At 61.5% G+C, this 13,325-nt stretch overlaps 1 non-coding gene across 1 annotated transcript in view; it reads left to right on the plus strand.

The window, feature by feature from the left end:
* Positions 1–13,284: 13,284 nt before the first annotated feature.
* The window catches only part of LOC143154589 (small subunit ribosomal RNA), a 1,924-nt gene continuing 1,883 nt past the window's right edge, over positions 13,285–13,325 (plus strand). The window contains exon 1 of the ribosomal RNA XR_012994192.1: positions 13,285–13,325. This exon is cut by the window's right edge and continues 1,883 nt beyond it. This is a non-coding gene — a ribosomal RNA (small subunit ribosomal RNA).

Genomic DNA, 13,325 nt, shown 5'->3' on the forward strand with positions numbered 1-13,325 from the left:
AGCAGCGTGTTTTAGCATGCCAGCTACACGGTGGTGTGCCTAACGTGTGGATAGCTCGAAATTTTCGTTCCGGACCGATGTGACCGGGAAGCAACACGCCGCTGGGACTTTGAAACTTTCGGCACGTATCGAACAGTTCTTCTCTATTATCTCGAGAACGGACACGACGACCGTACACTTTGAGCACACAGCAGCGTGTTTTAGCATGCCAGCTACACGGTGGTGTGCCTAACGTGTGGATAGCTCGAAATTTTCGTTCCGGACCGATGTGACCGGGAAGCAACACGCCGCTGGGACTTTGAAACTTTCGGCGCGTATCGAACAGTTCTTCTCTATTATCTCGAGAACGGACACGACGACCGTACACTTTGAGCACACAGCAGCGTGTTTTAGCATGCCAGCTACACGGTGGTGTGCCTAACGTGTGGATAGCTCGAAATTTTCGTTCCGGACCGATGTGACCGGGAAGCAACACGCCGCTGGGACTTTGAAACTTTCGGCACGTATCGAACAGTTCTTCTCTATTATCTCGAGAACGGACACGACGACCGTACACTTTGAGCACACAGCAGCGTGTTTTAGCATGCCAGCTACACGGTGGTGTGCCTAACGTGTGGATAGCTCGAAATTTTCGTTCCGGACCGATGTGACCGGGAAGCATCACGCCGCTGGGACTTTGAAACTTTCGGCACGTATCGAACAGTTCTTCTCTATTATCTCGAGAACGGACACGACGACCGTACACTTTGAGCACACAGCAGCGTGTTTTAGCATGCCAGCTACACGGTGGTGTGCCTAACGTGTGGATAGCTCGAAATTTTCGTTCCGGACCGATGTGACCGGGAAGCATCACGCCGCTGGGACTTTGAAACTTTCGGCACGTATCGAACAGTTCTTCTCTATTATCTCGAGAACGGACACGACGACCGTACACTTTGAGCACACAGCAGCGTGTTTTAGCATGCCAGCTACACGGTGGTGTGCCTAACGTGTGGATAGCTCGAAATTTTCGTTCCGAACCGATGTGACCGGGAAGCATCACGCCGCTGGGACTTTGAAACTTTCGGCACGTATCGAACAGTTCTTCTCTATTATCCCGAGAACGGACACGACGACCGTACACTTTGAGCACACAGCAGCGTGTTTTAGCATGCCAGCTACACGGTGGTGTGCCTAACGTGTGGATAGCTCGAAATTTTCGTTCCGGACCGATGTGACCGGGAAGCATCACGCCGCTGGGACTTTGAAACTTTCGGCACGTATCGAACAGTTCTTCTCTATTATCTCGAGAACGGACACGACGACCGTACACTTTGAGCACACAGCAGCGTGTTTTAGCATGCCAGCTACACGGTGGTGTGCCTAACGTGTGGATAGCTCGAGATTTTCGTTCCGGACCGATGTGACCGGGAGGCAACACGCCGCTGGGACTTTGAAACTTTCGGCATGTATCGAACAGTTCTTCTCTATTATCTCGAGAACGGACACGACGACCGTACACTTTGAGCACACAGCAGCGTGTTTTAGCATGCCAGCTACACGGTGGTGTGCCTAACGTGTGGATAGCTCGAAATTTTCGTTCCGGACCGATGTGACCGGGAAGCATCACGCCGCTGGGACTTTGAAACTTTCGGCACGTATCGAACAGTTCTTCTCTATTATCTCGAGAACGGACACGACGACCGTACACTTTGAGCACACAGCAGCGTGTTTTAGCATGCCAGCTACACGGTGGTGTGCCTAACGTGTGGATAGCTCGAAATTTTCGTTCCGGACCGATGTGACCGGGAAGCATCACGCCGCTGGGACTTTGAAACTTTCGGCACGTATCGAACAGTTCTTCTCTATTATCTCGAGAACGGACACGACGACTGTACACTTTGAGCACACAGCAGCGTGTTTTAGCATGCCAGCTACACGGTGGTGTGCCTAACGTGTGGATAGCTCGAAATTTTCGTTCCGGACCGATGTGACCGGGAAGCAACACGCCGCTGGGACTTTGAAACTTTCGGCACGTATCGAACAGTTCTTCTCTATTATCTCGAGAACGGACACGACGACCGTACACTTTGAGCACACAGCAGCGTGTTTTAGCATGCCAGCTACACGGTGGTGTGCCTAACGTGTGGATAGCTCGAAATTTTCGTTCCGGACCGATGTGACCGGGAAGCAACACGCCGCTGGGACTTTGAAACTTTCGGCGCGTATCGAACAGTTCTTCTCTATTATCTCGAGAACGGACACGACGACCGTACACTTTGAGCACACAGCAGCGTGTTTTAGCATGCCAGCTACACGGTGGTGTGCCTAACGTGTGGATAGCTCGAAATTTTCGTTCCGGACCGATGTGACCGGGAAGCAACACGCCGCTGGGACTTTGAAACTTTCGGCACGTATCGAACAGTTCTTCTCTATTATCTCGAGAACGGACACGACGACCGTACACTTTGAGCACACAGCAGCGTGTTTTAGCATGCCAGCTACACGGTGGTGTGCCTAACGTGTGGATAGCTCGAAATATTCGTTCCGGACCGATGTGACCGGGAAGCAACACGCCGCTGGGACTTTGAAACTTTCGGCACGTATCGAACAGTTCTTCTCTATTATCTCGAGAACGGACACGACGACCGTACACTTTGAGCACACAGCAGCGTGTTTTAGCATGCCAGCTACACGGTGGTGTGCCTAACGTGTGGATAGCTCGAAATTTTCGTTCCGGACCGATGTGACCGGGAAGCATCACGCCGCTGGGACTTTGAAACTTTCGGCACGTATCGAACAGTTCTTCTCTATTATCTCGAGAACGGACACGACGACCGTACACTTTGAGCACACAGCAGCGTGTTTTAGCATGCCAGCTACACGGTGGTGTGCCTAACGTGTGGATATCGCGAAATTTTCGTTCCGGACCGATGTGACCGGGAAGCATCACGCCGCTGGGACTTTGAAACTTTCGGCACGTATCGAACAGTTCTTCTCTATTATCTCGAGAACGGACACGACGACCGTACACTTTGAGCACACAGCAGCGTGTTTTAGCATGCCAGCTACACGGTGGTGTGCCTAACGTGTGGATAGCTCGAAATTTTCGTTCCGGACCGATGTGACCGGGAAGCATCACGCCGCTGGGACTTTGAAACTTTCGGCACGTATCGAACAGTTCTTCTCTATTATCTCGAGAACGGACACGACGACCGTACACTTTGAGCACACAGCAGCGTGTTTTAGCATGCCAGCTACACGGTGGTGTGCCTAACGTGTGGATAGCTCGAAATTTTCGTTCCGGACCGATGTGACCGGGAAGCATCACGCCGCTGGGACTTTGAAACTTTCGGCACGTATCGAACAGTTCTTCTCTATTATCTCGAGAACGGACACGACGACCGTACACTTTGAGCACACAGCAGCGTGTTTTAGCATGCCAGCTACACGGTGGTGTGCCTAACGTGTGGATAGCTCGAAATTTTCGTTCCGGACCGATGTGACCGGGAAGCATCACGCCGCTGGGACTTTGAAACTTTCGGCACGTATCGAACAGTTCTTCTCTATTATCTCGAGAACGGACACGACGACCGTACACTTTGAGCACACAGCAGCGTGTTTTAGCATGCCAGCTACACGGTGGTGTGCCTAACGTGTGGATAGCTCGAAATATTCGTTCCGGACCGATGTGACCGGGAAGCAACACGCCGCTGGGACTTTTTTTTTTTTTTTTTTTTTTTTTTTTAACGTGGGGGAAATCTTCGAAAGACCCCCCCGCCGCCTGGGGAGGGGCGGGGGGAGTGTGGGATTCCCCGCGCCCGGAGGAAACCCATCGGGCGCGGGACCTACCCACTAAAACCCACCACGGTGGCCATCCTCGCACTATGCAGGGGGAGCACCTGGGACCGAAGACATCATAACATCAGGTGCTCCCCCGTGCAGGGCTCTCGCGCCCGTGTCCTCCCGTTCCAGGGAAGGGAGGGGGTACTTCACCCTCCCTTCCCTGTTTTCTCCTCGGCGCTCTGGCGCCCGACGTCGGAGCAGGGCCACACTGCTCCGACGTCCCACTCCCGGGGGCCGCCCGAGGGCGGCCGCGAGTCCCACACTCGCGACCGCCCACGGCCCCCATAGCCGCGCCGGAGGCACGGCCCTGGGACCGTGCCGTCGGCGCGGCCGCACCCGGCCGTACGCTCCCGAGGGCGGCTCTGGCCTCTCCGCCCTCGAGAGCGTCGCCGTCCCTTACTCTTCCCACCCTTCACACGACGGGCGGTGGCACGAGCCTCAAGGGCTACGCACCCCCGCCCGCCGCTCTCAGGGTGGCCTCCCCGGCCCTTCCGGAGGCCCACCCGCCCCCGGCCTCGGACGGGGCCTCGCTCGCGGACGCCCGCTCTCGCGAATGCGGCTCGCGGCCTCCTTCTGCGAGATTACCTCCTCGCAGAAGGAGGACACGGCCCGCCACTTCGTCTCGCTGCCGAGCATGGCCTGTACCACGCCCGGCAGCGATAGGTCCGCCCCAATCACGGCCGTGAGGACACGGCGCTCCACCCCCCAGGCCGGACACACCTCGAGGGTGTGTTGCGCCGTGTCCTCGTCCGCTGGACAGTGCCAGCAGCGCGCCGCCTCCTCCACACCGATCCGGCACAGGTACTGTCCGAAGCATCCGTGCCCGGACAGCACCTGCACCAACCGGTAGGTGAGTGAGCCGAAGCGCCTACCCAGCCACTCAAACAGGACCGGCCGGATAGCCCGGACAGTCCTCTGGCCGAACAACGGCTCGGCCAGCCGCTGCTGCCAAAGCTGCAGCATGGACTCCCGGGCCTGGCGCCTGAGGGCCTCCACCTCGCATCCCGCCAGGACCACCCCATCCTCGCGGGCGCGCATGCGGCCCTCGTAGAAAGCCGCATGCGCGCCCGCGATCAAGTCCGCCGGGGGTAGCCCTGACAGGACGCTCGCCGCCTCATACGAAACGGTCCGGTACCCCCGGGCGATCCGCAATGCAAGCCGCCTTTGAACCCGGCGCAGCAATACCTTGCTGCGCCGGGAGGCGGCCAGGTCGCCCGCCCAAACGGGGGCCCCGTATAGGGCCACCGAGTGGACCATTCCCGCGTAGAGGCGGCGAACCCGGTCACTCGGGCCCCGCAGGTTGGGGAGGATACGGCCCAAAGCGCCAACTATCCCCTCCAACCGCGGGGCCAGGGCCCGGAAATGACCCTCGAAGCGCCAGTGGCTGTCGAGGCGAAGTCCCAGATATTTCATCTGAGACCTCACCTCGACGTCTGTCTCACCCACCCGGATCAGGGGGGGAGGCGGCTCTCCCCGGGGTCTATACATCCCGAGTACCTCGGTTTTGTGGAGAGCCACCTCCAAACCGATCCCCCTGATCCGGGAGACGACGCGCCGGGCACCGTCCTCGGCGGCCCGAACAGCCCCCCTCCAGTCCCCCCCGACGGCCAACAACAAGGTGTCGTCCGCGTAGCACGTCAGACTGACGCCGTCGGGGAGGTCTTCGGCCCGCAGGACGGTGTCGTACCCGAGGTTCCACAGCAGGGGTCCTAACACCGACCCCTGCGGAACCCCGGAGTACACCGCTCTCCTCTCCGTCCCGCACCGGCCCGGATACTCGATCCACCTGTCGCGGAGGTAGTCCTCGACGACTGCCCTAAGGTAGGCGGGGACTCGATGTTCCTCAAGCCCCCGCCTAATCGCCTCCCAGGGTAGGGTGTTAAACGCATTGGCGATGTCCAAGGACACCGCCAATGCCACCCCACCCCGGGAGACCGCCGAGGCCGAGAGGGACCGGACGCGTCGAATCGCGTCGATCGTCGACCGGCCCTCCCGGAACCCGAACTGGCACTCCGCCAGCCCGGGCCCACCCCGCGACAGGTGCCCGACGATGCGGGCCGCCACGACTCTTTCCAGGAGCTTGCCCACATCGTCGAGCAGGCAAATCGGCCGGTACGCGGACGGAGAGTCCGCGGGCCTACCCTCTTTCCGGAGGAGGACCATTCGGGCCACCTTCCATGCGGAGGGGAATCGCCCGGCCTCCAGGCAGCGGTCGAATAGCTCCCGGAGGCCGTCACCCAGGACGTCCGCGGCCAAGACCAAGACTCGGCCGGGCACTCCCGAAGGACCCGGGGCAGTATCCTTCGCCCCGAGTCTTCGGATGGCCGCGGCTAGCTCCCCAGCCGAGACCCCCAGCTCCGCGGACCAGGTGGTCGGGTCCGCAGAGGGACGTGGCCCGCTCTCCCCCACGATCGGGAAGAGCGTGTCGACCACGTCCCTCAAGAGCTGGGGGTCGAGACCCTCGGTGATCGGGGGCGCCCATGGCCGGAGTTTATTCAGAACTATCCGGTATGGGCGCCCCCATGGATCCCGCTCGAGGGTCTCGAGGAGCTCCTTCCAGCTCTGGGCCTTGGCCCGTTTGATGGCGACCTGCAGAGCCCTCTTTCCCGCGCGATAGGACTCGTACAGTTCCGCCGCCCTAGCCCGCGCGCCGTCGTCGCCGTTCCGTCCGGCCCGACGACGCGCGCGGGTGTACTGGCGTCGGGCCCGGACGCATGCTTTCCGCAATTCCCCGATTTCGCCCGACCACCAGTACACCGCCCGACGAGGAGACCGCGGCCCGGCCCGGGGCATCGCCGCGTCGCAAATGCGCGCGATGGCGCTCCCGAGCCGAGCCACGGCCCCCTCCAGGTCGGGCAGCCTGGTCTCCCGTCGAGGCCAGGTTTCGGCCAGAGCGGCTGCCACCAGGACGTCCTTGTCAAGGCGCCGAAGCGCCCATCTGCGTGGTGGTGGTGGGGCGCTACCCGCTCCCGGGCGGAGGCGTCGGTGCGGGGCCGCGGCGGCCTCGGGGGAGGTCAAGACCACGCGGATATACCGGTGGTCCGATAATGTCTCCTCCCCCACCACCACGTCCCACCCGGACACCATACGCGCGGCGCCGGGGGATCCAAACGTCAAATCCACTATGGACCCTCCCCCGCGCCGCACGCACGTCAGCTCCGACCCCCGGTTAATCAACCGGAGGTCGAAGCCCGCCGCCCAGTCGCCCAGAGCCTCGCCCCTCCGATTGGTCCTGGGGGACCCCCATGCCACAGACCAGGCATTGAAGTCCCCCAGGACCAGCACCGGCCGGGGCGCAATCCTTGTGAGGCACGCCCCCACCCCGGCCAGGTACTGCTCGAAGGCAGCAAGGCCGCAGTTGGGCGAAACGTAGCACCCCACCACGGCGACTCCCCCCCACTGGACGGCGACGAATCCCGCCCCGTTCTCCAGTAAGGAGAACGGAGGGGACCCGTCACCGCCCTGCCACACAGCCGCCACCAAGCCGCCCGCATCCCCCATCCAATGCGGATGGTCGGGGACGCGGTACGGCTCGGCGGCGACTGCCAGACCACCCCCCCACTCCGCCAGCGTCTGACACATCAGGTCCTGCGCTGCACGGCAGTGGTTGAGGTTGGCCTGCAGGAGGAGGCGGGGAGCCATTATTTGATGGCCTCCTCACCGCCTCCTGGTGGCACCTCCGTGAGGACGGCGGCGGGGCCGATGTCCACCTCCATCGCGGACACCAACGCCGTCGCCGCCTCCGACCTCTTCCTTGCGGCCGTCGCGTCGGTCGCGGCCAGGTCCGCGGGCGCCGCGGCGCTCGCAGCTGGGGCCGCTCTCACCGGCGCCGGGAGCGGCCCCGGCGCCCCCCTCCTCTGCCCTCGTCGGGATGGGGGGGTACACTGCTTCCCCCCCATTCGGTGCGCGGCGGGTCTCCCCATGTCCGCACACAGCGGGCACTTGGGGGCCGCCGCGCAGTGGCTCGCGCGGTGGCCTTCGGCACCGCAGCGGTAACAAGCACCGCTGCGGTCCACCGCGGAGGTGCACCGCTGCCTGACATGGCCCGTCTCCAGGCAGCGGTAGCACTGGAGTGGGCGTTGGGCGAGGACCTCGATCCTCGCCGACACCCACCCCACCACGATCCTCCCGACTGCTTCTAACTTCCGGGCAGCCGGAAGAGGGCACCGTGCCCACACCGCTCCCAGGCCGGAGGAGGACCGCCGGACCTCCCCGGTCCGGATGTCCCCCTCAGAGCAGCCACCGGCCTGGGCCAGCGCCCTGGCCACCTCCTCCCGGGTGACCGAGTCGTCCAGCCCACAAACGCGCAGCTCCGCGCTCTTTGTGGGCCGGGCGACCCTGACACCCCGGGGTGCCAAGGCCTCGCCCAGCTTTTCGGCCAGTCGGTCCGCCCTGGCTGCGTTGTCGGGGCCGCTCACGCGCAGCATGAGCGCCCCCGTCACCGCCCATCTCGGGCGGACCGACTCGATGGCGAGTGCGGCCAAGGATATATTTTCCTTGGCCGCTGCCATCACCTCCCCGTAGGAGACGCCCCCCCCCCCTCCGGGACGGTCAGCATAACTGCTGCCGTTGAAGGGGGGCGTCCCAGACGGGGCTTCGCCCTCCCCGCCTTTCCGTCCCTCTTCGGGGCAACCGGCGGGGGAGGCGGCGGCACCCGGGCCGCCCTCCTCGCCGTCCTTCCCGCCCTTCGGCCCAGCACTTCGGTCCACAAGGGACCGGATGGGGGCGGCGGCGGAGGCATTTGTGCCCCCGCCGTCGCCCCCACCACGGCACCCCTGCCCTTCGTCTTTGCCGCAGGGCCCGGAACCGCGATGGTCCCCCCCTGCGGTTCCCCGCCCCCCGGTTGTTTCCCGGGCCCGGTCCTCGGTCCCGCCGGCGCTCCGCCCTTGGGGCGAAGCGCCGCCCGGATTTCGCCGCGGATGACGGCCATCATGGCCGCCATCTTGGCGTCCATGAGGAGCTCGATGCTCCTCATGGACGTCGCTGGTGTGGGGGGAGCTCCCGCCTTCCCCCTCCCACACGTGCAGTCGCCCGTCGGCCCCGGATGCGGGCGCCTCCTAAGGGCGTCCGTCTCCCTCCGCGAGCACGCCAGCTCGTCTTGCAGCGCCTCCACACGCTGCCTTAGCTGGGCGTTCGTGCTCTCCAAGGCAGCTGGGACACGTCGTTCCAGCTCCTGGAGAGCCCTCCGCGCCTCCGTCGCGGCCTGGCCAACCGACCTCGCGGAGGCTGTAGTCAGCCCCCGCGAGGTGGTGGCCACCTTCTCAATAGACCTCAGGGACGAGGCAATACGGGCCGATACATGGGCCGTATCCTCGTCCCTGAGGTCCTCCTCCCCGTCGCTCACCGTGAGCAACGGTGGAGCAGCGGACGTGGACGGAGCTTCCTCCGTCCTCCGCCCCTCCACCGTCCTGCGCCTCTTTACGCCCGCGGCGCTGGTCGCGGACGCCAGGGACGAGACCGACGCCGTCTCGTCCCCCTCCTCGAACGGCGCCCGGTGGGGCACGAGTGCCCCCTCCGTCGCCACACTTCGCGCCACTCGCTCCGACCCCCCTCCCCCTTTTTTCTTTTTTGGCATATTACTGCCGCTGGGACTTTGAAACTTTCGGCACGTATCGAACAGTTCTTCCCTATTATCTCGAGAACGGACACGACGACCGTACACTTTGAGCACACAGCAGCGTGTTTTAGCATGCCAGCTACACGGTGGTGTGCCTAACGTGTGGATAGCTCGAAATTTTCGTTCCGGACCGATGTGACCGGGAAGCATCACGCCGCTGGGACTTTGAAACTTTCGGCACGTATCGAACAGTTCTTCTCTATTATCTCGAGAACGGACACGACGACCGTACACTTTGAGCACACAGCAGCGTGTTTTAGCATGCCAGCTACACGGTGGTGTGCCTAACGTGTGGATAGCTCGAAATTTTCGTTCCGGACCGATGTGACCGGGAAGCATCACGCCGCTGGGACTTTGAAACTTTCGGCACGTATCGAACAGTTCTTCTCTATTATCTCGAGAACGGACACGACGACCGTACACTTTGAGCACACAGCAGCGTGTTTTAGCATGCCAGCTACACGGTGGTGTGCCTAACGTGTGGATAGCTCGAAATTTTCGTTCCGGACCGATGTGACCGGGAAGCATCACGCCGCTGGGACTTTTTTTTTTTTTTTTTTTTTTTTTTTTTAACGTGGGGGAAATCTTCGAAAGACCCCCCCGCCGCCTGGGGAGGGGCGGGGGGAGTGTGGGATTCCCCGCGCCCGGAAGGAAACCCATCGGGCGCGGGACCTACCCACTAAAACCCACCACGGTGGCCATCCTCGCACTATGCAGGGGGAGCACCTGGGACCGAAGACATCATAACATCAGGTGCTCCCCCGTGCAGGGCTCTCGCGCCCGTGTCCTCCCGTTCCAGGGAAGGGAGGGGGTACTTCACCCTCCCTTCCCTGTTTTCTCCTCGGCGCTCTGGCGCCCGACGTCGGAGCAGGGCCACACTGCTCCGACGTCCCACTCCCGGGGGCCGCCCGAGGGCGGCCGCGAGTCCCACACTCGCGACCGCCCACGGCCCCCATAGCCGCGCCGGAGGCACGGCCCTGGGACCGTGCCGTCGGCGCGGCCGCACCCCGGCTCGTACGCTCCCGAGGGCGGCTCTGGCCTCTCCGCCCTCGAGAGCGCCGCCGTCCCTTACTCTACCCACCCTTTAGACGACGGGCGGTGGCACGAGCCTCAAGGGCTACGCACCACCGCCCGCCGCTCTCAGGGTGGCCTCCCCGGCCCTTCCGGAGGCCCACCCGCCCCCGGCCTCGGACGGGGCCTCGCTCGCGGTCGCCCGCTCTCGCGAATGCGGCTCGCGGCCTCCTTCTGCGAGATTACCTCCTCGCAGAAGGAGACCACGGCCCGCCACTTCGTCTCGCTGCCGAGCATGGCCTGTACCACGCCCGGCAGCGATAGGTCCGCCCCAATCACAGCCGTGAGGACACGGCGCTCCACCCCCCAGGCCGGACACACCTCGAGGGTGTGTTGCGCCGTGTCCTCGTCCGCTGGACAGTGCCAGCAGCGCGCCGCCTCTTCCACACCGATCCGGCACAGGTACTGTCCGAAGCATCCGTGCCCGGACAGCACCTGCACCAACCGGTAGGTGAGTGAGCCGAAGCGCCTACCCAGCCACTCAAACAGGACCGGCCGGATAGCCCGGACAGTCCTCTGGCCGAACAACGGCTCGGCCAGCCGCTGCTGCCAAAGCTGCAGCATGGACTCCCGGGCCTGGCGCCTGAGGGCCTCCACCTCGCATCCCGCCAGGACCACCCCATCCTCGCGGGCGCGCATGCGGCCCTCGTAGAAAGCCGCATGCGCGCCCGCGATCAAGTCCGCCGGGGGTAGCCCTGACAGGACGCTCGCCGCCTCATACGAAACGGTCCGGTACCCCCGGGCGATCCGCAATGCAAGCCGCCTTTGAACCCGGCGCAGCAATACCTTGCTGCGCCGGGAGGCGGCCAGGTCGCCCGCCCAAACGGGGGCCCCGTATAGGGCCACCGAGTGGACCATTCCCGCGTAGAGGCGGCGAACCCGGTCACTCGGGCCCCGCAGGTTGGGGAGGATACGGCCCAAAGCGCCAACTATCCTCTCCAACCGCGGGGCCAGGGCCCGGAAATGACCCTCGAAGCGCCAGTGGCTGTCGAGGTGAAGCCCAGATATTTCATCTGAGACCTCACCTCGACGTCTGTCTCACCCACCCGGATCAGGGGGGGAGGCGGCTCTCCCCGGGGTCTATACATCCCGAGTACCTCGGTTTTGTGGAGAGCCACCTCCAAACCGATCCCCCTGATCCGGGAGACGACGCGCCGGGCACCGTCCTCGGCGGCCCGAACAGCCCCCCTCCAGTCCCCCCCGGCGCCGCTGGGACTTTGAAACTTTCGGCACGTATCGAACAGTTCTTCTCTATTATCTCGAGAACGGACACGACGACCGTACACTTTGAGCACACAGCAGCGTGTTTTAGCATGCCAGCTACACGGTGGTGTGCCTAACGTGTGGATAGCTCGAAATTTTCGTTCCGGACCGATGTGACCGGGAAGCATCACGCCGCTGGGACTTTGAAACTTTCGGCACGTATCGAACAGTTCTTCTCTATTATCTCGAGAACGGACACGACGACCGTACACTTTGAGCACACAGCGGCGTGTTTTAGCATGCCAGCTACACGGTGGTGTGCCTAACGTGTGGATAGCTCGAAATTTTCGTTCCGGACCGATGTGACCGGGAGGCAATACGGCCCTGAAATTATTAAATATTTGTATTTATTCGTCCTGTGGTATGCTACTAACATATATGTTTCATTTATTCTTTGTTCGATTGGTCGTAGTGGGCTGTATCGTGATTTGTTCGGAATGTGGTTTTCCGTCTAAGTTCCAGCGGGTCGCCCGGGCGGTCTGTCGTTGCGGCGGTTTTCCCCCGTAAGCGCGCGTGCTGTGGACCGTGCGTCGCCGGCGTCCCGGCCGGCCGTTCGGTACCTATAAGAGACCGAACGGTACGGGCGGCCGGTCGAGGCAGCGTCGGGCGCTTGGCTATTCTTCGACCTCGGTCGAGAAGCAGTCATCGCTCCTTGAGATTTTCTCAACTGTTTTCGCACCGTGTTTCGTTCCGCTACTATTTCTCTATACAGCAGTGCCACGAGTCGGTGTCTTTGACCGAATGGCTCTTATGTGGTATACGCGTCAAAGCGACGCTGATAGACTTTTATACACGAACGTGTATAATCGTACTTTACTATGCATCAACTCTTACAGTCCGAGCGATTGTATAAATTGTTTTAAACTAAAATTGTCGGCTCCTCTCCGTCGAGAGAGGGCATTTGGGACGACACGAGCAAAGATTGAAATACGGGTGTCTGAGATCGATGAAACCGGCGTTCGTACGTACTTTCTCGATATGAATAGTAACGATAGGCGCTTTCTCGAAAAGACCGGCATGACACTTGTCCGCGCTTTCTCGACCATGCGTCGATGATGCCCAGCGTGTAGTATCCGTGCCTAAACGATGGATGCCTAGCGCTAGAGGTACTTGCACGAAGGTAGTGCGCTGCGAACGAATCGTGTTTTGTCGATTGTGGGATACTATTTTAAGTCTCTAAGGGAGAAAAGGAAAAGAGAATTGTGATGGATCTTAAAATTTCTTTGAATTGTGAAGATGTAGAGTAACGGAGGGAACTATCTCAGTCAGTGGTAAAGGAGTGTTCCGAAAATTTTAAAGTTGCATATTTAAAAACTTAAGCTGGAAATATGCATGCAAAGCGTAACGAAATATATGAAAATGCATTTTATGAAGTTGTGTTATATAAATGCAAACAGTTTGGTGGAACTGTAAGGAAGGAAGGAGAGGAGAAGTAAAGTCGACCGACCGGTCTCTGAGCGAACCGGCGGCGGCGATATGAAAAGATCACGAGAGAGACTTTCCGAAGCTCCCTGGTTGATCCTGCCAGTAGTCATATGCTTGTCTCAAA

This window comes from Ptiloglossa arizonensis, unplaced genomic scaffold (genome assembly GCF_051014685.1).
Source record: "Ptiloglossa arizonensis isolate GNS036 unplaced genomic scaffold, iyPtiAriz1_principal scaffold0190, whole genome shotgun sequence".
Lineage (NCBI taxonomy): Eukaryota > Metazoa > Arthropoda > Insecta > Hymenoptera > Colletidae > Ptiloglossa > Ptiloglossa arizonensis.